Here is a 26,461-nt window from a genome sequence, read left to right as displayed (position 1 = left end):
AAGAAAAAAAGCCACTGTTACATTTTGTATTGTTTGATTTTTTTGTTTTTGTTTTTGTCATTTGCTTCCAAGCCTAATGCTAATTTGACACTCTACAATTGGAGCAGACGTGACACGTGAAAAGTTAGAGTAATTGAACAAAAGGAAAGATGCTTGTCTACTTAGCAGTTAAAGAAATGGAAATTAAAACCATGAGATGCCATTTTTTCTGCTAAATTCTAAAAGGAAAGAAAAACAATAAAAATGTAAGTCTTCAGGTAGGCTGATGACAGTGTCATAAGTTGGTACAATTCTTCTCGAAAATACTGGCTTCTTAGCACACTTGCCTCAAATACGTTTCTACAGTATGACACAGTGATCCAATTCTGGACCAAAACGATGACAGCAGCGTTATTTTAACAGCAGAAAACAGAAACTGCCTAACTAAGGTGCTCTAAAGGAGTGGTAAATGATTTCACATTCATTCGATGGAGAACCATCCAGCCATCAAAAACGATATATGGGGGCGCCTGGGTGGCTCAGTGGGTTAAGCCTCTGCCTTTGGCCCAGGTCATGATCCCAGGGTCCTGGGATCGAGCGAGCCCTGCATGGGCCTCTCAGCATTGAGCCTGCTTCCCCCTCTCTGCCTGCCTCTCTGCCTACTTGTGAGCTCTGTCAAATAAATAAATAAAATCTTAAAAAAAAAAAAAAAACGTATATGACAAATACCATGAAATAACTTACAAATATCTTAAGGAAAAAAACTACTTCAGGAAACTGCATATACATTGAGACAGCAGCTTCAAATCATGGCTCTGTGCCCAGTCAGGTGCCTTTAATCAGGCTCAACTCATCTACACAGAGTCTGGTGAGAACTACATGTCCCAGATCTGTTTATTAGGAATTCCAGTTCTCTTTCTGTGTGGCTACCCTCGCAGAAACAATGCCTTCCCATTCTTTTTTTTTTTTTTTTTTGCTATTTATTTGTTCTTGAATTTGGGGTTTTGGGTTTTACAAAGTGGTTTCCAATGGAACATCACAGGTAGACAAAAGAACTTCTAAGAATTTTAATGGCATTGCCTCACAGCCACCAGACACGCCCGAAGAAGAGAGATGCCAATCTCAAAAAGAATTTATGGATGTGGTTTCGGAGCATGTAGCAAACCGAAGTGACAATAATAGAACACCTATGACATTTTAAAGAGAGTTGTACTGGGAAAAAACAACAACAACACAGCTACATTTTGGAAAATCTAAGAAGACAATAAATAGATTGGTGGTTGCCAGGGTTTGGTGGGAATGAATAAGCAGGAACACAGAGGTTTTTTTAGGGAGCTGAAAATAGTCTGTATGATGCCAGAATGGTGGTATGTATCATTTTTCCAAAACCAGAGAATGTACAGCATGAAGGGTGAGCCGTAAACTCTGGATTTTGAGTGACCACGATGTGTCAATGAAGGTGCATCGATAGTACAGACGTACAAATTCTGCTGATTGTGGCGGGGCTACACATGTGATGAAAGATTCCTGTACTTTCCCCTCAATTTTTCTGTGAACCAAAACTATTCTAAAAACAAAACAAAACAAAAAATAAACAAACAAATAAAAAACCCTCTTAAATAAAAGCAAACAGACTGCAACAGAAAAGAAATAGCCAGCTTGGAGTAAAAGGGGCTGAGGTTTCACAAACTGTAAAATGGCCTTTGGGCCCCCAACTTTTTTTTTTTTTTTTTTTTTTTTTGTTAAGAAGCTACCTCAGAAAGCTACTTAGAGGCCAACACCAACTATTTCTTAAGCAAAAAGGAAGGCCAAGTCAAGAGCCAGGCCACAGGTGCCAAGAGCGATAGGGAACAATGGATTGGGAAGCTAGTCCCAGGGACAGAACAGGGTCCTACTCTCAGAATGGGAAGACCTGGCAACACACACCTGGCAGGGTGCCAGAAGTCTTATGAATCACTGCCTGCTACATATCTTCCCTTAATTCCATTTTTGAAAGGAAATATTTACTGTGATTGTCCTGGCCTGATCTTTCCATGTTTGTTGAGTGTCTGCAGAACATACAATTTGTCTTTTCCACTTACAGGTTTCTGAACACAAAGGAGCCACAGCCAAAGAGCTCAACCTCATTTGGACTTGACAGAAATCACAGGACCCAGGACTTTGAGCCCAAAGCTACAGATGAATGAGATTTGTAGGGATGCTTGGAGGAAGGCAGTATTGCATATGACAGGGACACAAATAATTGGCATTAGGGGGGAAGCTGTGGTCTACTTTTGTAATCATGGCACCAGTGATTCATGCCTTCAGGTGGCCACCTCCCACATTGACTTTGGGCTTGGCCATGTGACTTGCTTTGATCAACAGGGCATACGTGAATGTAACACAAGCAGAGGCTTGAAGAAACACTTGTTTATTGGGGCTTGCCCTTTCTTGTTTTTTCCATGGAGCCCCTCCACCACCATATGAAGAAGCCCAGAGAACTAATGGAATGATAGATCAGGTGGGAGAGAGGCCCCACACTGTTCCAGCCAGTCTAGGTGCGATTTCAAAGATGAGAGAAGGTCCCACTCCAGCCCAGCTGGTCCACACAGACAGCTGTCCCATAGAATCATGCTTGTTGCGTTAAGCCATCCAGGTTTAAGGTGGCTTTTTCACCCAGTTTATACAATGAAGCTCAAAAAAGGGTAAATCCAGCATATGGAAGCTGGGACAAGTGACTTTGCAGCAGGGAAACCTCTGGGAAGAAGAAGCCTACCTGGGCGGGCAGTTTTCCAAGACAAACTAATGCAGAGTCACCGTGGGAGATCAGACTATGGCTAATGAGGAGCTGAGAAGAAAATGCCAGAAGTTAAACCTAATGAGAAATGCGACGATGAAAATTAGAGCATGAGCAACTCATTTGGAAGTTTGTGGGATTAAGAAAAAGCAGGTAGTGGGAGGAATGAATGGGTCAGGACAAGTAATTCAGAAATAAAGCACTGAACACAGAGAGCTATAGGTCTTCCTTCTATGGAGTAGTTAACATGTAATTAGCATGGTGTGCAATTAACACTGAATCAGAATCTGGGAGGGTGTGAGCTTGGAATCTGCACACTTAGCAAGCTCCCCAGGGAGATTTTAATGTATGCTTTCCTCTCAGTGAGCTGCCCTATATGTCAACAGGTATTGAAAGATAAACTTTGTCAAGTTACCAAAGTTCTATTACACCCTTTCCCTAGGACAAAAGGTGCTTGGTCACCTCAAACAAAACCAAGGAACATCAGTGGTTCTCAAAACTAGGTGCACATTAGAATCATCTGGGAAACCTAAAAAAAAAGAAGAAGGAGAGAAAAGAAAAGTAGAAAAGTCTAGGTCTTACTGCGTAAGAATTCAATCTGACTCTCTGGGAATAGCATCTAGGCATCAGTATTTTAAAAGCTTCCCAGGTGATTGGATTATGGGGTAGAAGACGACTCTGGAAGAGATGATGTAATCTCTACACCCAGAGTCCATCAGGTTTCTGAGAAATGAGTAATAAATGCAGAATATCTCTGAACCTCCTTGTTTTCATATATTTGGCAATTGATCTAAACTGCCATTAAACTCAAAGAACAGTGTGAGGGATTTGGTGACTAATGGCTATTTCTGAGTCAAAAATGAAATAGCACTTATTTTCATGATGTAATAAAAGTCAGGAGAACATTAACTCAGACTCAATGAATCAGCAAACATGACTATTTTAACAGAGCCTGAGCGAATTTTTTGGTGAAAATATATTTTGCTTAATTTGTTATACAAAGCTTCAAAATTTTGGTAGTAATGTTTAAACTCTACTAAAAAAAAAAAAGTCATATAAATGAGTAGAGCCAGCCTGACGTCTGAGACAATAAAAAGAGCTATGACAAATCAAATTTTCAGGGATGGGGAGACTTCTGTCCCAGCTAAACTGAAAAAGACTGAAGCCCAATTTAAGTCACAGGCTGCCAGTCCAGTCTATGGACCTCCGAGTCATAAGAGAAATGATTAGAATATAGACACGAATATAAGTATGAAATTATGATAGTTAAAGGGTCAGGAAATATTTGAAAGAAGGGGGCCATGGAAACATTTTTATAAATAAATAAATATATATATATATATATATATATATATATATATGTATAATGTATAGGTACATTACATATATTGTGCCACAACACTATTACTAATCTACAGACCTTATTTAAATATCACCAGCTGTTCCACTAATGTCTTTTTTCTGGTTTAAGACATAATCCAGGGTCACACTTTGCTTTTGGTTTTTCGGTCTCCTTAGTTGTCTTTAATCTGGGAGCGTTCTTCTTTGTCTTTCATGATCTTGACATTTTTACAGAGTGCTGGTCAGTTATTTTGTAGAATCTTGCCTGATGTTTGCTCATGATTTAAATTCAAGTTTTCATTTTTGGAATAAAGAACACAGAGTGATGCCATATCCACCTGAGTCCATCTTAACCGAAGACATATGATAGTCACTCAGATCATTACAGTGAGGAAAACCTCGATCACCGAATGAAGCTGGGGTTTGCCATGTTTCACTATTATAATGTCACTATTTTCCCCATTGTGAATATTCATAAAATTTTGGGCAGATACTTTGAGACTACATAAATATCCTAGTTCTCATACTTTTGTCCACTAATTTCAGCATTTATTTATGAGTTTTGTCTGAAGCAATTTTAACTGTTATATGTGCCAAATTGTGATTTTTTCTTTCTTTTTTTTTTAAGAGTATTTATTTATTTATTTATTTATTTATTTATTTGACAGACAGAAATCACAAGTAGGCAGAGAGGCAGGCAGAGAGAGGAGGAAGCAGGCTCCCCACTGAGCAGAGAGCTGGATGTGGGGCTCGATCCCAAGACCCTGAGATTATGACCTGAAGCGAAGGCAGAGGCTTTAACCCACTGAGATACCCAGGCACCACTAAATCATGATTTTTTCAATGTATTATTACTTCTACATTTTTAGTGGAATTCTACTTTACTTTCTTCTCTCCCACCTGTTTGTTTGTGTATATCAGTATAGTTTGTGGATTCTCATTTTATTCTACAGGTTATAACCTATTTTTAGCATTATTTATTTTGTTGTTCAAATTGTCCTTGATTTAACCATTGGGGGCCCCTTCAAGTAGACTCCTATGTGTTTTTGACAAATCCCCATCATTTCTTCCTTAGGACTTCCTTATCTCTAACAGCATAAAGTATTGCATTCCCATCTTGTTCTTTCTTTGCCTTAGACCCAGAATCAGCCATTTCTCCAAAGAATCCTAGTAATTCTTACAGGAAAATGGTGTTAAGAAACCAAGATCTGGACAATTAAGATCTGAATTCATTAGTACTGAGTGTCATTGCTTCTAGGCTTTCTCTCAGATAGATACCTAGGTCTATTTCTATGTGCATCTACATATTAAAAATCATGAATTCACGTTGCTAACCTCTAATTCTAATTCTAATCCAATATCACTGAATTCATTCTAGCTTTCCCCCTTTCCTTATTTATAATTCTTTTCTCTGACTGTTCTCATTTTTGATACTCTATTAATTTATTTGCGGAATCCTAGGATATACAGTAAGTGGTTTTAGTCTACCCCTTTGACTGTATAGCACCTACTTACATCCATCTGCCCATACACTCGTTTTTTTTAATATCCATCCGTACGGGTGCCCCTGGGTGACTCAGTGGGTTAAAGCCTCTGCCTTTGGCTCAGGTCATGATCTCAGGGTCCTGGGATCAAGCCCCACATTGGGCTCTCTGTTCAGCCTGCTTTCTCCTCTCTCTCTGCCTGCCTCTCTGCCTACTTGTGATCTCTGTCAAATAAATAAATAAAATATTTTTTAAAATAATAAAATGTCCATCTGTATCGACATAAAGTACAATCATTCTGTCCCTTCAAATAGATTACCCAAATATCATTCAATAGTGTGTCTAGTTCCATGTCCAGGACTTATGGGGAGAGGAAACTTTCTTCTTTTGGACTGTCTGCAGCTCCTGCTGGTTGGTTAAAGTATGGCTAAGACAAATGTATCAATCACCAACATATCCAATATATAGAATAGTAGAGAAAGATCAGGGATGACTACAATTAAAGAAATCTCAATTATGAAAGAGGAGAGTTGGGAAAGCATGCATGTGTGCACACACACACCCCAACACAGACACATTGCGGACAATAATACATGTGAGACATTACTCCCCTGGGGTGGCTATGTGACTTGGAGGTGAACATGACTTAAACCGTCTAATCAGGGTGAATCTCAGGACTCTGGCTCAGAAATACTGGTACCAAGGATCTGCTTTTTTCTTCTCAGCCTCAGGTTCTGATAATGCTCTGACAGTTGAGGAGTAGGTGAATTGATCTGGCAAGGCTCTGGTTTTCTTTTCTTGGAGGCCTTTTGTTCAGTGACATAGCTAGAGAAGTTTCCCTTTCTAGGAGCTACATAATCCCCTTTCCCATGAGTGACTTCAAGGATGCTGAGGTTGCCATAGGAGATGAACAGTCCTAGACCGTGGTCAGGACTGGGATTTCTTAGGCCATATAGCTCCTTCATAAACTTAGTCATCATGAAGGTATTAGACTCTTCACTTCCAGAGGCTAGGAACCATAGACAGACGGCTTGTCTCTGGGCGTTGTATTTGAGTCTGGGACTTTATATTGTCTAATGCCAGCCCCCTGTTGTAGGATCATCCCCTAAAGCTGCAGTGTAATGGCTGCTACTTTTGTGTTGGCTTCCGTTTCTGGAAAGTTTCTTACATAACTTGGTGTGGAATGATTTCTTCCCTGACCTCAGGTTCCATCACAGCTGCTCTTGTGTGCTTTGTCAGGTGAGGGCTGTTTAGTAGGATGTTTGGGGAGTGGCCTCAGGTTTGTCCTTTGCCCCAGTCTTATGTCCTGTCTTTACACGTATGAAACTTCTCTTGGAGAAGAGTGTTTGCTCTTTGCAGAGCTAGATTCCAGTAGTCTTGATTGCAGTCCAGACCCAGAAACAGCCTTTCTAAGCAAAACTACACTTCCTTCCTTCTCTGCTTCAAATGGGTCACTTCTCTTAGATTGTTTCTTTATTGTAGGAACGTTCTGTAATCAACAATCCTTCCCCTGATATGCCTCTAGGTACAGGCCTGGCTCCCAACAGGCTACTGCTGTTCATCTCCTCACTTCTGTTTGGCCAAATCCACATTTAGGGTTTGTATTTTACTGGACCTCATTCCTGAAACCAAATTTCTATATCAGCTATCCCATCTCTGGTGTGAGAAACAGGGGAGTTGGTTTGTATCAGCCAGGCAATAAAGGAACCTATTAGTCCTTATACCTTGAAGTTCAGACATGAGGCAAACCCCAGAGCAGGGGACCACTTAGCTGCACCCTTCTCTTCACATTGGCTTTGACCTTAAGCTCTTCCCATCCTAGCAGCAAAATGGCCCCAGCAGCTCTTGATACTACATCTTCATCCTCTGGTGCTGCGAGGAAAAGCACTGAAAACAACTTTGATACCAGGATTGCATGCCAGAGTCCCAGGATTAATGCTGATTGTGATGAGGGAGCAGAAGGCTGGCTGAGGACAAAGCAAAAGCTGGCACCTTGCACCCCCCCTCCACCCGCTCCCCTTGCTAATAATGTGTGTGACATTCCTCACGCACTTCTGGCTGCCCTAAAAGAAAAACCAATAGTTAACTTGCAGAGATCACAATCCTGCAAGGCAGGAATCTCCCTTGGTTTACAAATGTCTTTGAGTTTTACAACAAAGAAGTTACCTTATCAATAGTCCAATTTCCAAAGGCACATAACTCAATTCCTCAAGCCCTAATGTCACCCTCCCCTCCATAAAAACTGAAGGAGGCTGAAGTAGAAGGAAAAGTAAATAAAGTTAAATTTCTTCTAAACCTATATCTCACTAACAAGACACTTGATAGGAGAAATGTGAAACTTTATCTCTAAATCTCCAAGATAGTGTGGAGAATCATTCCCAAGCATATGGCCCACTGATAGACATCTAAAGGGTCTCACAAGAAGATTTTTACTACTAGTAATGAATAACCTTTCTCCCAACAATAGCTAGCCCCTCAAGGTCCTGTAGACCTTGCTTCCAAAATTCCTTAGAGACTAACATCACCCTTTTTGTCCTCACCTACCCAACTCCTATGTATATAATCAGCCACTCCTCAGGATAAGGGCGCAGCAGCATCTCCGTCTGCCCACGGGTCCTGTCCCCGTGCTCTAATAAACAACCTTTTTGCACCAAAGACGCCTTAAGAATTCTTTCTTAGCCGTTGGCTCCGAACCTCACCCCATTGAACCTCACCTAGGTTCAAGAACTTCATCAATTGGACTGTTTAGATTACCTGGCAACTCCTAAACCAATGGGGAGTTGAATATATGTGGCCTAAGCCAACCAGTGCCCCTTCCATGGGGGGTGTGTGGCAACACTAGACAGAGCTCTACTTGAAAATAGCATGCCAAGAGAAAGGGGAAAGTGAATTTTGGGTAGGCAATTAATAATAATCCATTACCAAGCCTTTAAAAATAAACTTAAAAAGTAACTTCATGTTATTATTTTTTTTTTATAGCATTCATCTGTATTGAACTGATGACCCTCCCAAGAATCTAAGGCTGCATGAGAACAGGGACCTTATCTGTCTTGCTCATTTCACTTGAAATACAATGCTTGGCATTCAATAAATATTTGCTTAATAAATGAATGAATGCATTGTGTTTATCCTGCATCTCTGAGACCTTCCAGCATAATGTCCCAAACCTCTAGGGCATGCATATTTCATCTGAGACGCTTGGGGCTTAAAGCTTCACAGCTGGTAAGTGGACAGCCAAAACCTGAACTCAGGCTTGCTGACTCCACATCTCTTGCCATTTCCGGCTAGTCCAAGCTGCTCTCGTGTGTTAAAATGAGCCCTCAGAGTTTTAGCACAGCTGTGCTCAGGAGACATGTAGGAAATACATAAAATATGCTGACAGCTAGTGTCCAAATAACAATCTGGAAGATTAACAGGACTCTAAAACTGGCATGAATTGTTATCTGTTTTTCTGTTCTGCAGTTATCAACATGCTCCAAGTTAAAATCATATTCTGCCTGATAGTATATGAAGGAAGAGAATTGATCAGTTGCTTGTCTCCTTTCTCACTTTGTCATGGCAATAATAGAAGGCACATTATAATTTTTCTTATTGCATGTTGCCTCTGTTGAAGACGAACCCTTTTTATCTGATGGTGTTAGCAGGAAAGACTGATCAACAGGGTAGGAACACCAACTGATTGTTTTCCAGAGCAAGATACTTCAGTCATTCGTTCATTTACATATTCTAATTTTTATCCAGTTATTGAATATTCATTGAGTACCTTCCATGCAGCAGGCATTGTGCTAGGGGCTAGGGAAATAACATTTAGCACAGGCTAGGGAGACAGTACAATGCATGGACTAGGATAACAAACTTAAGTCCTAAAGATTCAGAGTTCAAATCCTGACTTTGGTGTAGTTTGTGAGAGCCTCGGCATATACAGTTGACATATCTTTGTCTTATTTAAATGTTTCATTATGTGAAATTGTTCTTTTTTTTTTAAATTTTTTATCGCTAAGTAATCTCTATACCCAACATAGGGCTCAAACCTACAACCCTGAGATCAAGAGTTTCTTGCTCTATGGACTGAGCCAGCCAGCAGCCCCAGGAAATTTCTCTTTAACTTACACACAGTTATTTTGTGAGGCTTATGTGGGATGATTTAAATGTATTTGCCATGTCTGACACACTATAGTTTCTCAGTTAAGTGTTATTTTTATTACTAGATGGTCCCTATCCCAAGTTGCTGACTTACAATGAGTACAGAAAATAGAAGTCTTCATGCTTAATTTCCCACCAAATGTTCTAAGTGTTATTTTCCCCCATAGATGAGCAAGGAAATTAAGAACTTCAAGAATTTGTTCAGGCCTCAATTAATGAGTAAATGAGGCAGAAGTAAAAATTCAGAGATGTCGGAGTCCAAAGCCATGTTATTTTCAATTATCTACATGAGGAAATGAGACAGTGGCTCTAGTCCTGACTTCAGATTAGTGGTTCTCAGCCCTGGAGAGCACTTACAAAGCAGCAACTGCCAGGACCCTGTTCCAATTCAATTAAATAAGCATCAAGGCTCATGAGGCATCGAGATTTCAAAATCTCCTCAGGAGAGTCTAACAGGCAGCCTGAGTTGAGAACTACTCAACTCTCTCAAGGCTCTTCCAGCCTTAACAGTCCATCCCTTTTACATAGACGGCAGTTGTCAGAATGAGATGGGCACTCGTCGAAGTGGGGACATTCCCAGGACTTTCTTCCCCTGGGGTTCCATGTCATTACTGTGTATGTTAGAGGAAAGGTGGGTGCAAGTAGAGCTGCTTACACCTAAGGTCATTGCTATGGAGTTTTAAAACAGAGTAGAGAACCCACACAGAGTCCCCAGCAGCTGCATGCGGGCTGGTGAAGGGGAGTGATGAGAACCCAAGCTCCCTCTTCAATGTGGGGTTGACAGACCAACAGCATCCTTCACACATGGAGGAAGGAGCAGCCTGGGAAATGTCCCAAACAAATGCAGCTGTTCTTTGTTTCTGGAGAGGATGCCAATAACATTTTGTTCCTTGGGGTTCTCAAGAGTGAAAAGTGTGCATAGCTATAAAAACAAATCCATAGGGATAATGATCATACTAACCTAAATGTCATTTAGACACTTATTTAAGTTAATTAAGTCATAACATTCTGACCTATAGTCTACTACAGACTTTGTATCAGGACATTCAATAAAGGGAAGAAGAATAGTTCATCAGCCACTGGATCTCCTCTGGGATATTTCGGTCACTCAGAGTCAAAGTTTTTGCAGCTGCTGAAAAGGGGGTCATTTCAAAAACTAATCCCAGAGTCTGGTCCACATACATCTAATCTGTCCCCTGTCTGATTTCTTCCTTATAGCAATTGTGGGAGACACGTGATCGGGTAGCATTTTCCTATTTTACAGAGTTAGAAACTGAGGCTTAAAAAGGTTAAGTGAGGGACTCCTGGGTGGCTCAGTCGGTTAGGCTGCTGCCTTCTGCTCGGGTCATGATCCCAGGATCCTGGGATGGAGTCCCGAATCGGGCTCCTTGTTCAGTGCGGAGCCTGCTTCTCTCTCTGCCTCTGCCTGCCACTTTGCCTGCTTGTGCTCTCTCTCTGACAAATAAATAAATAAAATCTTTAAAAAAAAAAAAAGGTTAAGTGACTTGCTCAATGACTAAAAAATGCACATCCTACATTCAAGCATAACTGCCCAGATTCTAAATTCTCAAGTTGATGTTCATCTGACTCAGGGGATATTACCCTACACAGGCACTCCATGGATGCGAAAACATACCAACCAAATGAATGCAGAGACGTTCCAGTAGAGACACAGGTATTGGATTCTGATTATTTATTACAGACATGTTAAGGCTTAACCACTGCTCTCTCTTCCAGAATCCAAGAAGAATACGCCTAAGGCTAGCACAGGGGACCCAGACCCTGGGGTCTTCCTTATACCTCATGACCTCCATCCCAGTTTCAAGTATCAGGCAATGCAAGGCTGAAGCTTCATGTACCACCTCTGGTACAGGCCCAGTACCCCCAAACATTCAGTTAGGGGATGAATAAAAATTACCACCCATGAGAAACAGTTGAGAAAAAAAATCATAGTTAGGGATGGACTGTCACTATCCAATAGAAATAGGATATAAGCCACACACATAATTTTAAACTTTCTAGTACATACCAAAAAGGGTAACAAGAACGGGTGAAATTAATAATATATTTTATTTAACCCAGTATAGCCAAGATGTTTCAAATTACGATATAGAATTCAAATTATTCAAATTCTATTTGAACATTACTCAAATAATGCATATTATTTCAAGAAATGTTCAGATTATATAATCTACAGAAAAAATTCATAATGAGATAGTTCATTTTGTTGTTGTTGTTTTGAATCTGAATCTGAATCTTCAAATTCTGGTGTGCACTTTACACTTGTACCATATTACAATTCAAATGAGCCATGGTATACGTGTTCAGTACCCACATGTAGCTAGTGGCTAGGCAGTGCCGCTCTAAACCACCTCAACATAAATATCGGGCTGCTGTCCTTACTATATAAAATTAGCTCTTTTTTTTTCAAAGATTTTATTTTTTTGAAAGAGAGAGTGAGCCAGAGAGAGAGAAGGAGCAGGGGGAGGGAGAAGCAGACTCCCCACTGTGCAGGGAGCCCAATGTGGGGTTTGATCCCCGAAACCTGGGATCATGATCAGAGCCCAAGACAGATGCCTAACTGACTGAGCCACCCAGGCATCCCTATAAAATCAGCTTTCTGATGGCTTTCTCGTTATTTGGGGTTTGATTTGCAGCAAGCTAGATTCTGATTGAACATGAAGGATAGAATTTCCATTAGTAAGGCCGCAGAGTTTTTATAAAGTATTGTTATTGCCAGATGCTGCATTTGGCTCTGGGAGCATGGGGGTGAGGAAAACAGAGCCCTGGAATCCTCTGAGTGGAGATATTTAAGGATAACTATCCATCCATCTCAAGTTCTGGGAGGACAGTTCTAATTAGAAGCTCGTGGGATTACAGAGAGAAATAATGAAAAATGGAGATGATATAGAATTACAATTCAACAAGTATCCTATTGTGAGCTCTGCAACTACTATGGGTGGTAGGTTATATGAAAAATATATAAGATAGGATGTTAAGCACCTAGAAGACGTACATATAAAAGAGCTGTGTTCTTTGGTTCCCACAACGCTTCCCACTCACACAGGATTTGAGTTTAAGACATTCATCTTGGATGCAATCTTAGGAAACATGGTAAGGGAGAGGGGGCAAGCAAATCCATGATGCATGAATGAGGGGGTCCCTGCTAGGGGGAGGGCTCGAGCCCTCTGGGGATCCTCTCAGAGGCTGCATGGAACACGGAACACCCTCGCTGGGACACGAGGGAGCTGAACTCTTTATCCTTTAGCCCAACCCTTGCTTATTAAAGGTCCTTTCTGGAGCATTAGCACCTGCGCTTTCAGCCTGCCGTGCCCTTGGCCTGAGCTCACGCCTGCTGCCAGAGAACACCCACAGGAAGGGAAGGAAGGGACAGGAAACTGTGAGTGTGCGTGAACTTTGACAGGCAATTCTGGAGTAGGCCAAGAAGATAGGACTTGGGTCCCAACAGTGTCTGCAACAAGGATCGACATTCCAAAACTCCTGTGATCACGGTACCAGACACTGTTCTAAGCACTCTACAGGTCAATGCACTTAATCTTCACAATTCTAGGCGGTAAGGCACCGATTACTATCCCCATTTCAAAAAGGAGAACATTTAGGCGTAGAGAGGCCACGTAGTTGTCCCAAGTTCATACAGTCAGGAGAAGACAGGGCCAGGCTCAGAGTTGGGTGTTTTTTTTATTTTTTAAGAGTTTATTCATTTATTTGTCAGAGAGAGAAAGCAGAAATACAAGCAGGGGGAGCAGGAGACAGAGGGAGAAGCAGGTTCCCCACTGAGCAAGGAAACTGATGTCAAGCTGGATCCAACCTGGACCCTGCAAGCATGACCTGAGCCGAAGGCAGACGCTTAACCGGCTGAGCCCCCAGGCATCCCACGGTGTCTTAATCACTGTGTGTCAAGCTACCAAATACTAAAGCTACTCCCCCAAACCAGCCCAGCCTTTCAGAGAAAGCCTTCCCAGTCATGCTTCACAAGTACGGAATCTTCTGTTTCAACAGACTTGCCTTATGAGCTCTCCTCTCCATTTTACATTCTGGACGATCTACGCAACTCTTATCATCAAAATCCCTGCAGAGAAAGTGGAAAGCTCCAAACCCAGAGCTAGGCTAGAGTTATCAAAGATAGAGCTTTGCTGAGCTGTGTGTTCTAGAAATAAACGGGGTATTTTATATGACACGTACCAAGACTGCAGGTCCCCTAAAGTGTTCCTAAAACCATAATATGCAAAGGCAGTTTTCTCTGGAAAAATAAGTGACACACTGAGGGGCCGGACCCTCATGGAACAAATTCGTTCTTTTCCCACCCACTGCCCTCCAGCCTCCTCTGCTGGATCTCTCTTCCTCAGCGTGGAGGTACCTCAGACAGACCCCTTATGTCTTCCAGTCAGCCAGAAATCGAGGGTGTCTCATTTCCCAGGTATTAAAAAACCCGGTTCATCTAACACAAAACTTCAATCTCCCACGTATGTCAAAGCTCCCCTTCCCCCCCATTCAGTTCTGACCCAGGCTCAAATACTTACATTAAGGAAGGGAAGTGGGTATTGATCAGCTCCTTAATTGCCCTGAAATACCCTCTCCTCAACTTATTCTGTGGCTTCCAACTCCTCCAGCACTAGGGCAAGGAGAGGGAGGAGAGGGAAAGGGGCCAAAAGCTACACTTGACCAGCGCTATCGCAGTAATGTCATGGTGCCCACTACCTGGCAGATCGTGGCTTTTTCTCTCATACACCACTTCTGTTGGTTGTTTGGAGACCTCCTTGCTGGGGACCTCTCCCTGAACAGAGTACTATCCGCGCCCCCCTCCCCCCGCCCCGCCGGCGGACCAGTCCAGATCCTCTTAGCTCCTATAAAATAGCTGACCCTTCTGTCTCTGCTAGGTTGTCTGGTCCCTGTGGGCAGACCCTTTTGGTCGGGTCCTTTCAAGGAAACCAGAGCCTGGCTTTTATCTGGGGTGTCCCCCCGCCCCCCAGCTGACAAGATAACACCCATCCCTGCCTGTGACAGACTGGAAGTGTTATTTGCTGGCCCTACGGCCCTTCTCTTCACCCCACTATTGAGGACAATTCTATCAATCTTTCTCCCTCAGACTGCAGACTCTGTGCCCTGCCAACTCTAGAGAACATTTGTCAAGCTAGCCCAAGGATTCTCTCTGAATCTATGGTCATCTTGGGTTTCTGTAGTGAGGGGTGCATGGTCAACAGCCCATATCTTCAACCCTTTTCCAGCTCCTCTCACACATTTGATTTGAGTGGGACACTGTGAGGAAATACTCTGTTCAGGAGAATTCTCTCCCACTGACCTTCTTTTAGCATTGTTATTGCCTTTTTTTATGTGTGAGTAAGGACGGGTGATCTGCTATGGGTAGCAAAACTCATTCCAACTTCTTAGCAAGTCTTGCTGATGGTCTAGCACTCACTGCCCTCAGCTTTGGAGCCTGAGCCAACAGGACCACGCCATTTCATTTCATGCTACAGATAAAGAGAGCTGGCCACCTCTCCAGGCTGGCTTAAATATAGTCCTGCTTAGTCACCCAAGGAGAAAATTGTAATTAAATCAAGTAATCAATTAAGGAATTGAATTTGAGCAATCAAATTACCTCAAGTCGTTTTCCAACACTCAGTTTTAATATTCATAAGCGTAAGCTTTGTTTGTCTTTTCTAACCACAGGACAAGCCCTAAAATTGCTTGAAAAGTGGAGGAAATGCTTTTTCTTCTTTTAAACATATGGAAAAATATGCCAGGTGTAATAGAGAAAAGTGGGCTAAGGACCCTTAGTTTCACCAAAATACCAATCACTTAACCATGAAGAAGCCTTGGCAAAAGGGGCATCAGAATGTAAGCCTTTGGGGGCGCCTGGATGGCTCAGTGGGTTAAGGCCTCTGTCTTCAGCTCAGGTCATGATCCCGGGGTTCTGGGATCGAGCCCCGCATCGGGCTCTCTGCTCAGCGGGGAGCCTGCTTCTCTCTCTCTCTGCCTGCCTCTCTACCTACTTGTGATTTCTGTCAAATAAATAAATAAAATCTTTAAAAAAAAAAAAAAAAGAATGTAGGCCTTTGAAAGCTGTGTTCCCCTCCTCCACTAGCACTTATCCGCAGAAAAACTTGAATTAAGTTGAATTCCGAAACTAAATAATTTCTATTTCCATCCCTGGAGAGACAGAGGGAGAAACAGATCAAGAAAATACATTTTTAAATGTTTAGTGAAACTTCACGTCCAAAGAATCACAGATCTGTCTTCCTCTCTGATCATATATAAAAAATCTCTTCCACTTGAATAGGTTGATCTATAGACCATTCTTTCCATGTCATTTTTCTTCCTTCTTATAGAGAATCTGTATGAATCACTGTGGCCACAAAACTATATGACTGAATACTGATAATTACATTACCTTTAGCTGGAAGAGAGCAATGTTTTAGTCCTCCATCTCCTCACGGAACCATCTTAGTCAGCCATAGATTTTCTGTCAGTGAGCAGCCAAGAGTCGGGCTTCGTTGGCCAGGGGGTCTACTGTCTGTGGAAGACTCAGGCACAGCAACCTAGCCGGGGGCGGCCATGTTCCAGAGCTGGCAGCACCTCAGCCCCCCGCACCCCCAAAGGCTCTTGGCCAGATCTCTCTGCCTGACCCTGCCTGGAAAACCTGGGCACAGAGGGACAAACCTTCTCCCCTTCCACTCTGACGTGACACCAGCCAGCACAAGAAGTACCAAAGTACAGGAGATTGGTTTAAATTGTGATTTAGCTTGCTCCCTCAAAATAAAAATGATGTGCCTTTAATTACAACATGTTCCCTTCATAATACTGAACACGATATTTACAGGACAGCAGTTCCAGCGGGGGGCACCCCACTCAGTATCTTCCTTCCAAGTGCCCTCAGATGCATTAGCTCGCTGGAAGGGGTAGGGGGAGGAGCTGGCCCGAGTGTTACTCTTTAAAGCCATGGAAACGGGTCATCACACTGGATAAGTAACATGCCTCACCTCATGAAGCCAGGCGCTCCCAGGGTCAGAACTGCAAGCCCAGTCTCCTCACCCTCCCAGTTTTACTGCATTCACTGGGGAGAGGAAGACTGCGTGGCATTTGTTTAAAGAATAGTTTGTATTTTTTCTGATTACAGAAGTAATGTGTATTCATGGCAGGGGGTGGGGCGGGTGGGGAGGAAAACACAAAGCACTAGGAAAAAAGAAAAAAAAAGAAAAATCATCCATATTCCCAGACCAACACAATGACTACTATTAACATTTGGAGGTATAATCTCATATGCAAATTTTTTTTTAAAAATGGTTTCCCACTGTGCACACTGTTGTTAAATGAGGTTTCTTTCCTTTTCTTCCCAATTCTAAAGGTATCACACACTTCTTACAGGAAAGCCAGAAAAACATGAATGATCACAAAGAACTCAAAACCATCCTCTAAACCCACCACGAGGCAACCCTTGCGAAGTACTTTCACTGAACTTGACATTTAGAAAGGCCATAAAGTAGCCACATGCCTCTAAGGCAAGGGTTAGATGTCTTAAAGACGATTAAGGAACCAGTCCTCTGTCCTTTAGGATCTTAAGCGGATTTGTCTCAAATGAATGTCTCTTTATTCCAGCTTCCCGATTCATGAACACAGGCAAGGATTTCCATTAACTTCCCAAGAATATTTTGAGGATCAATGACATAACATGGGTTCGGAGTTCCGAATGCTCTGAAGGACATCTATAAATTTCCAGGCCACGAACTGTACTCATTCAACTGATGTTTCTCCTTGCCAAGCCAGACCACACGGAATTGGGGCCACATAAAAACAGCAGAAGGTGGTTTGGCCAGAGATACGCCCTCGAGCTTGATCTCAGCCAGGGAAAGGAAGGAGCTGACGAAGCAGAGGAGAATGTGGAAGCCCATCCTTCCTCTCTACAGGCAAAACCACCCAAGCCACAGCCACGCACAGGTGCTCAAGGCTCTATAAGGGACACCGCTCTCTATCTTAGAACACATGCTGATTTTTCTTCGAATCTTTTTTTCTTGTGCTGTATATCTCTCTAAATTCCCTTGAAAACGACAGTCAGCATGCAGATTGGTCTGCCATGTAACTTAATAACCATCTTAATCAGCTTACGTAGCTGTACCTACGTAAACTGAATAGACACAAGGGCTTAACCAGCCAAACGGCAGCACCAAGGTGAAAGTACTTTGCTGCTACAGAACATGAAGTCTCAATGGCAACTCCTGAGAGAGGTAAATTTTTGGTCATGGCCTCAAAGAGTCCCCAAGAGTAAAGCACTTAGGACTGTGTTACCGGCTAAGATAAAACAGAACATACAAAACAAATGAAAACACTAAGCATCATTCTTGGCGCCTCCCCCTTTCTCATTCCCCATATCCAATGAGTCAGCAAGCCCTGCTGAGTCTCACTAGGTCTCCAACCCTCCCTTTCTGCCACCCCCACTTCTGCCAGCACCGTCCACGCTGCACTTATCTCTCATGTGGTCCGCGGCTCCCGACGTCGTGGTGGTTCCCATTTCCGCTCTCGCTGTCCCCCTGCCAGAGTGATCCTCCCAAAACACAGATCTGACAGTGCCTGAAAACCTTCCAAGGGTTTCCCACGTTTCTTTGAATCAAAGAGTCCTTTCCATAGAGCAAAAATCGCTCTTTGGAGTGTATGATTTTGACAAACACATAGTGATGTAACCATCACAGCTTTCAAAATAGAGAACAGATCGCTTTTGTGATGAAAGATGAAGCTGTGATAAAAACTCAGGGTTTTGCATGTGAAAGAAAGTTTTCCTTCCCTTTGGGTAAATACCCTGGAGTGGTGTTTCTGAGACTATGACAAATGCACAGTTCATTTCATAAGTAACTGCCAAGCTGTGCCCCAAACAGGCTGTACCATTTTGCTTCCCTGTGTTGTTGGATAGGGTCTGGACTCACTCCATAGTAGGTTTGCCAGGGTTCTCCTGCCTCCCGCCTCTCTCCCACCCACAACTCTCTCCACTGCCCCACCCCTGCCCCACCCCTGCCCCACCCCTGCCCCACCCCTTCCACACCCCAGGCCCCAGCTAAGCTCAACTTCTTTCACCACTGCTGCTCTGCTCATCTCCAGGACTTCTGACATGCTGTGTCTTCAGCCCAGACTACCTGCGCACGTGCCCCCGCTACCCTTACCTAAGCATCGTTTATATCTGACCAACTCATTGACTTAAATGTCATCTCTGTCAGGAAGTTTCCTGCGCCTAAATTATTTCCCCATGTACTTCTTTCATTTCCTCATTCAGCAAAGGTTTGATGAAAAACCGCCACGATCTAGGTTCTGCTCCAGGCACCGAGGAGGTGGCAGGGAGGGAAACAGACGAAAGTCAAGGCTTCTGATGACAACGGATGATGTCACCACCAACGACAAAGATCCGTACTAGAATGTCAGGTGGCAGCAAGGACTATAAAAAATGAAATAAAGCAGAGCCATGGGCAAAACCAGAGTAGAATGTGGGGCCATTTGAGATAGAACATCTGGTGGACGCCTTTCTGGGGTATGAGCGATACAGGGGAGCAGCTCCTCAGTTGCTGGGGAAAGGTCATTCCAGGCAGAGCGAGCAGCAAGGACAATGATGTGAAGGCGGAAAAGAAGAGGTATGAGGAAGCTGGCATGTTCAGGAAGTAGCCTGGGAACCAGTGGCAGGAACCCATGACGCAGGGAAGAGGCCCAGAAGACGGGGCAGGCAGAGAGCCAGGGGCACACCCCACCCCGTCTCCCGCTTAGGATGCTGCGGGGCTACGGCGTCCCAAGTTGCTCATCTTTCCCATCCGGCCATGTGCTCAGGGAGGCTCAGATCATTCGTTCTGTCATTACTGACTGCAAGGGCTTAGCTCGGTGTCGGCCACACCGTAGGCTCTTACTAAATCTCTGAACGGACGAATAGGTGGGCGAGATACTCAACCACAGGAGATGTCCTGCTTGAATGAGAAACCCCTGAGAGGTCACATGAGCCCACGTCACTGGTGGAGAAAGGGAGGCTCAGAGGGCTTGACACGACTTTCACCGAGGGAGAGGGGAGGAGCACAGCGGGAATTCAGTCCCCTTCACAACACCTGCACTGTGTGTCCCGGGCCAGGAAGCAACGCACTCTCACATCCAAACATATTTCTGCCTATCCTTATTCTCTGTCTGCTGACCAGGAATATGAAAGACTAGCTCTGGACCATCCCTTAGGGCGGCAGTTGGTGGGGTCGGGGGGACAGCCCAGAAGTCAACAACTGTTTTTTATTGGACCCACAGAATGATTTCAAAAAACTGGAAAATGTCTTCATTAATAAATAAATAAATAAATAAATAAATAAATAAATAAATTTAAAATTTCTGGCCTATCTTGAAAAATTTGAAGATGTGGCAATGCTGAGTCTGTGATCTCCAAGCAAAAGCCCACCGAGCTGCAGAAGTGACTGACTGACCCCATACACAGCATGTGTCCCCTAGAGTTTGCCACAGCCCTCCATGTGTTGGTACCAGGGACCACTTCTCTAGCTTCTCCACTGGCCCCCTTCTCTAGCTTAGACTGCTTGTCTGCAGGCAGTGGGTTTACTGCCCCCATAGCCCGTGCTTCAGGGCCTGGGTGGAGGGAGTTTGGAGACCAGGGCCGGTGCGCTCATGTCTTCCATTTCTCTTTCTGGCACATTCAGGGGGTTGAATCCAGAATGGAATGACGACCCAGAGTAGCCGAAAACTCAGGAAGTCAGGAAACAGAGGAGATGCACCCCCAGAACTCTGTGTGGCAGAGGAAATCCTAAGACGCAGGCAGGGAAGCAACGATGAAGACGGAACCCAACCCCCCCGGCCCCGCCCCCAGCCGGCTCAGGGCTCAGGCTCTTACCTGTACAGTAGTCTGTGTGTTTTGTGGCACCAGCTCCCGGCACTCCTGCTTCTCCCTTGACGATTTTACTCGGCATTGAGTCTAGACCATTGTTCTACCGAAGCATCGATGCGTAGCCGGCGGGACCGATTGGAGTGACAGCCTGACTCAGGAGAACTCTGGAAAGGAGCTAGAAGAAATTTTCCATGCCAGTTTATGTAATCCAGCGTCTACCACAAATCCTGGCACACAGTCACTGACAGAGTCCTTGTTGAAGATGAATGAACCCTGTGTGAGTTACTTCTCCTGCTTCTAGTGGAGAGCGAGGGGTTTTCACTCCACCAGCCCTAAAGACTTCACGTGGTTCCCACACTCCGGACTTCTATGGATTTCTAAGGACTTACGAGCAGAGGAGGGGGCAGCAATAAATATCACGGGTCTCCTCCATTTCCTGGTCTTTAATGAGGGCAGAAAAAGAATCAGGAAGGCTCCGGTTTTCTGGGGCCGAGCTGAAATAATGCCATTAGTCATAGCTGTGTTTCTCAGCCTTGGTGTCAGGGCGCACGGATCAAAAGTTCACATTTTGCGTACGAGCAGAGTTTATTTGCCAAAAATGAATTCATCAGAATTTGCCTGCAGGATTCAAGACACGTGGCTGGAACGGGTGTGAGACGCAGGTGAGGCCTGTGTGGGCCGCCAGGTGACGGACTGGGGCCGCCTGGTGACGGACTGGGGCCGCCCGGCTGGGGCAACTGTAAGGAGCACACTTGAAAGGCTCCTGGCCCAGTGCTTTTCTTCTGTTAGGCCGCTTCAGTGCCTCAAATTCCCACGGTTAGTCCCACCTTTGAGTTAAGACCTTGGAACTCGCGGTCCAGATGCTCCAAGGTGTGGAGAGACGTTAACTCAAAAACATTTGCATCTGTTCCCATGTTCGGAGAATAATTTTCTTGGACAACAATGGTGATATTTGCACTGTCCTGGACCACTAACCCTGCACCCAGCACTAGATGCACTGTGGATGCATTTCAGTTCATGTCGTGCACGCTACCCTTGCTTACAGGGGTGAACGGAGGCTTGGCGAGAGCCAGAGGTCACACAACCCTAAATGGATTCAAACCCAGATCTGCCAATTCCAGATTCTCTCTCTCTCTGTTGATGGTATAACTTCCACACAGCAAAGTACACACTCTTAAATGCATAGACGGATGAGTGATTACATAGGCATATAGCTCACACAACTTGCACTCAGACCAAAATAGAGAACATTCCCAGCACCCCAGGAGGCTCCTTCATGTCCCCTACCAGCCGGCCCCCCAGGACCTCTCTCCTGCAGGCATAACTCTTTGGTTCTGCGAAGGGGGCTGGTGGCCCAGCCAAGCTCAGGGAGAAAGGAAATGGTGCAAAACAAAGGATATGGGGGGGCGGGGAGGGGAGGGAGGCAACATAGGGGAACTGCCTTGAGGAAAGACAAGGGCTTGTCCTCAGGCACCACCTGCTCCTGCAACACAGCCAGCCCCTGCCGAGGTAGCTGGGACAACCAGCAGCTCCTCCAAAGCATGTGTGCAGAGCCGCGGCGGGAGCGCGAGACCCGCCTAGCAAGCTGCGCCCCGTCTCTCCCGCTGCCGGGAATCCCGGTCTCTAACAAGAAGCAGAGTGCTGACAAATGAAAAGGAGATGTGTGTGCTGGCACAGTGTCCACGGAGTGGGAACACGGGCCAACCCAGGGCTCCCACAGGAAGTCTCAAGCCCACTTTGTAATTCTTAGTTGAGCTATCATCAACTCTACCCAGATCCAATATTGTGTTTTTACTTTTGCTCAGTTTAAGTCAACCTTCTCTGATCGTCTTGCCGTCTGCCCTAGGGTCTGGGATGCCGGCTGGGAACTGCACAGCCTCCTAGGGCTTCTGTACAGCATTTCGGCGGGGTGCTCTCTGCGAGAGCTCCCCCGCAAGCTGTCCAGGGTTGACTGATGGCTCGTTGGTGATTCTTTCTTCTTATCTGCTCTCCTTAAACATGCCTCGCTCTATCTCCAGATCTGAAGGCTGGAGAGTTGGCAGGTTGCAACAGCCCTCAGGGAAACTGTGTCTTGATCTGTGGGGCCTCTGCAGACCAAAACGACAAGCCACGTACACAGCTTTCTGCGGGTGGGGAAAGAGGAGCGAGGTTTGGCAAACTGGGACAAGGTGGAAGAAAGAGGGAGGAAGAGGAGGGTGACGGGTGGAAGGAGAGAGGGAGAAGCAAGAGAGGGAGAGGGAGTGGGGGAGGCAACGAGAAGAGGAGGAGGGAAGGGGGAGGAAGATGAATATCGAGAATGAGTCCAGGAGAGGAGAGAAGTAGTGCAGACTCTGAGAGGACAGGAGAAGACTCTGTAAACTAGCCACAAGGACTTCGGAAGGCTTAATTATCTATGTTAATTGTCAACAACCAATAGCCCAGTAGTGCCAGACACCTACCCCAGGGGGTGCCCACAGGACACTGGGCACCGTACATGGCAAATATCATTCGCCCCAGGGTCACTGTAAGTGCCCTCACACTTAGCAGACCATGGGGCCACTATATAGGTAGCAGTGGAAATACATTTGGCCCTCATCAGCCGTGTGCAACTTACATATCTGAGAAGCTGTTACAGGTGGCAGAAATAAGAGCAAACAGAAACAATTCAGGGCTGCTCACTCTCTACAACTGCCATGGAGGAGATTTCTTTTGCTGTAGTCAGTTACGCTAAACTGGACACACTGCTTTCCAGAACATTCTAGAGGTCAGGGAAGCATGAAATTTACCTTGAAGAAAGTTCTAGCTAAACTGTTTTAAATATTCTGTGTCATCTTTATAGCTAAAAACCGAGCTCCCACCCAAATGCTGCATCCCCGCCCCTGTCCCCCAGGGGGTCTCCAGGGCCCAAGTTTTCCTGCATGCATTTGTTATCAAACCTGGCGAAGACCTCAGAGATCTGCTGGTGGTGGGTCTGTTAAGCTAGGTTTGGGGAGCAATAAAACATTTCACTTTTAGCACTGACTTTGCATTCAGTAACATCCCTTACTATCCCTTTAAGTATCAAAAGATACTTAAAGTTCAAAAATTCAACTTCTACCGATAAAGAAACTCACTTTGAAGCATATAAAAATAGTGGCTGAAATGTATAATGATATTCTCTTGGCATTTTTCCTAAATCGGCAGATAGAGAAGTGCTGATCATTATCACACAGAAGTCAGAATTCTGAATCTAGCAATCTAAGTTCACATCTTAGAAAAACTGCCCACAGAAGGCATCTTAATGAACTAGAAGCACTAGAAACCAGAGGATTTTAGTTTTACTAAATGTGTAAAAGAGGAAAGAGGAGGAATGAAGGAATGACTAGCAAGCAGTGCTGGTCTCTCCCCGTGCCAGGAACCCCAGTCTCTAACAAGCAGCAGAATGCTGACAAATCCTCGAAATGGGTATTAATTAGTGGGGAGAGGGTAAGTAATATATTTATTTATATATACATATATATAATACATATAATATACTTATATATAAATATACAAGTATATAAATATATAAATTATATATCTATTAATATATAAATAAATAAAAAATAAATAAAATATATAAATCATATATCTATTAATTACATATGTTATATTTATATAAGTATATCTATAATATATAAAATACATATTTATACATTATATTTATCATATATAATATCATATATAATAAAATATTCATATAAGTATATAAATACAAATATAATTCATATATTATATTCATAAATATTTATATTCATGAATATAATATATGAATTATATTTATATATACTTATATAAATATATATGAATATTTTATTATATATGATAAATATAATGTATAAATATGTATTATATATATGTATGTATATATATGTGTATATATATATATATAAAAACAGAATGTTCTGTTTGTTCCAGAAATAGTTTCTTGAGCACTTAGTATGTGCCAGACTCTACTGATCTCTGAGGATATAGAAAGGAAAGGCTCGTTCCTACCACCCTCTCCTTCTTCACAGAATGTAAGCAAATTGTATCTGATAAATGTGAAGCCGATCACGTAACATTGCCTTCTCGAATTAGGCTATAACACGGCACAAGAGAGGTAGCTGTGCTATTTATTGTTCACCTTCCTTTCTCCATCAGCTAAGGCAATATTGGGCACATGATATTTGGCCAGCAAAGATTCATCAAATGAAGTTTATCATAAGTTAACATTTACATAACTTAACTCATTATTTCATTCAATCTTCTCAACAACCCCATGAGGTAGGTCCTGATCTTCCCATGTTACAGTCGGAAAAACTGGCCACGGGGCACAGAGAGCAAAACTGGAATTCAGACCCACACAATCTGGTGCCAGCCTCCATGCTCTTCTCCACTATCCTTGACTACCTCCAAGTAGACTGATGAATAAATGAACTAATAAATCAGTGAATGAATGAATGAATGAATGAATTTAAGTAGTTCACAGACTCTGGGCTTTAGGATCATTATTTGCAATATGAGGATCCTGGACTGTGCTCCTTAACTTTTCCACCAGAGTTTAATACAAGTTCTTTTAACCAACCACTTGCCTAGATCCCCAGCCGGTACTCTCCGTTCGTTATTTGACGTGTATTATCTGATGCACTAGAATGGTGGAGGCTAGGGGCCTGCATCCTCTCTCGCACACCCTTTTATTTCTGTTACTGCCACCTGACTTGTACCATTCCCAAGTCTGGGTGTGCTTCTGTACTTATTTCAATTATGTGTTTCAATGAAATATTATTTAAATGTGTAGATTATGATTACAAAAGAAATAGAGCTGTGTGAAAACTGTCCTGATTAGGTGGCAGTGAATATGCAAGAATGGATTCTCTGTGTGTTTGAAATATTTTAAGATAGACAGTGAATGCTGGAAAGCTAAGTAAAAACTTTGGAAATATTTAAAAAATGCAAGTCACTTGCATTTGCAAATTGCTTCCAAATACTCCATGAAAGAGACAACCGTGAAAGAACTGTAAAACATCTCGACAGATTTTTTTCACTTAGATTGCTTTGCCAGTGGCTTCAGATTCTCATAAGGACCAGACACTTAGAGATATTAGGCAATAAGAAAATCTAATCAATGAACTTACTCTTATAGAAATCCCCTTAGACTGACATAAAAAGATAAGAGAAGGAATATACACTTATATATTTTATATATAGGGTGTATTTGTGTGTGTGTGTGTTTGCTATATATTATACTTTTATAAATGTATATATTTACACATATTTTAAGATAAAATAAGACATTTCAGGCAAGCACATGTCTTTCTCTAGGATTCTCGTATTTAATCATTTTAGCGGGTGCACATAGGTTTCAAGAAACTTCTTCAAAGTCTTAGGTTTCATCCTAAGTTTATATGAGATTTGCACCCCATTCTGTGGTAGACATTAATATTGTTCACCAAATATTTCTGATTCTCCTGGGCACACAGTAGAGCTGCACTTCTCTGACCCTCTTTGATAATAGGTAGGTCTATATGACCTTCTTTGGCCAATGACGTGTTTGAGTGGAAATGATAGGTGCCATTACCAGGTGAGTATATGATGATCTAGCTCGTGATTTACCCAATGTCTTTCCCTCCACTAAGACAACAGACAAAGTTCTACAGAGAATCTCTTCCATCAGTCTGGATTCCGGGATGAGAACAACATGGAACACAGGCTTCAGCTGACCCTCATGGACATGTTGCATGAGTGAGAAATAAACTTGTCTTAAATCACGGAGATTGGACATTTTTTGTTAGCAGAACACAATCTAGTCAACCCTAATACACACCCCATGATATATCTGTACTTGTTTAAACGTATAAATGTATTCCCCTCCCAATTTGAAGATACACGGAGCACTCT

At 43.3% G+C, this 26,461-nt stretch overlaps 1 long non-coding RNA gene across 3 annotated transcripts in view; it reads right to left on the bottom strand.

Annotated features, from left to right (window-relative positions):
* Nucleotides 1-26,461, bottom strand: part of LOC116586962 — a 110,663-nt gene that overhangs the window by 18,142 nt on the left and 66,060 nt on the right. Inside the window, exon 6 of one of the 3 annotated variants that reach the window (XR_004284234.1) lies at nucleotides 20,591-20,759. The exons of the other annotated variants lie outside the window; for them this stretch is intronic. This is a non-coding gene — a long non-coding RNA (uncharacterized LOC116586962). The remainder of the gene's footprint in view (nucleotides 1-20,590; nucleotides 20,760-26,461) is intronic. 3 annotated transcript variants of the gene reach the window in all.

This window comes from Mustela erminea, chromosome 3 (assembly GCF_009829155.1).
Source record: "Mustela erminea isolate mMusErm1 chromosome 3, mMusErm1.Pri, whole genome shotgun sequence".
Taxonomy (NCBI): Eukaryota; Metazoa; Chordata; class Mammalia; order Carnivora; family Mustelidae; genus Mustela; species Mustela erminea.
This window is presented reverse-complemented; position numbering and strand designations above follow the sequence as displayed.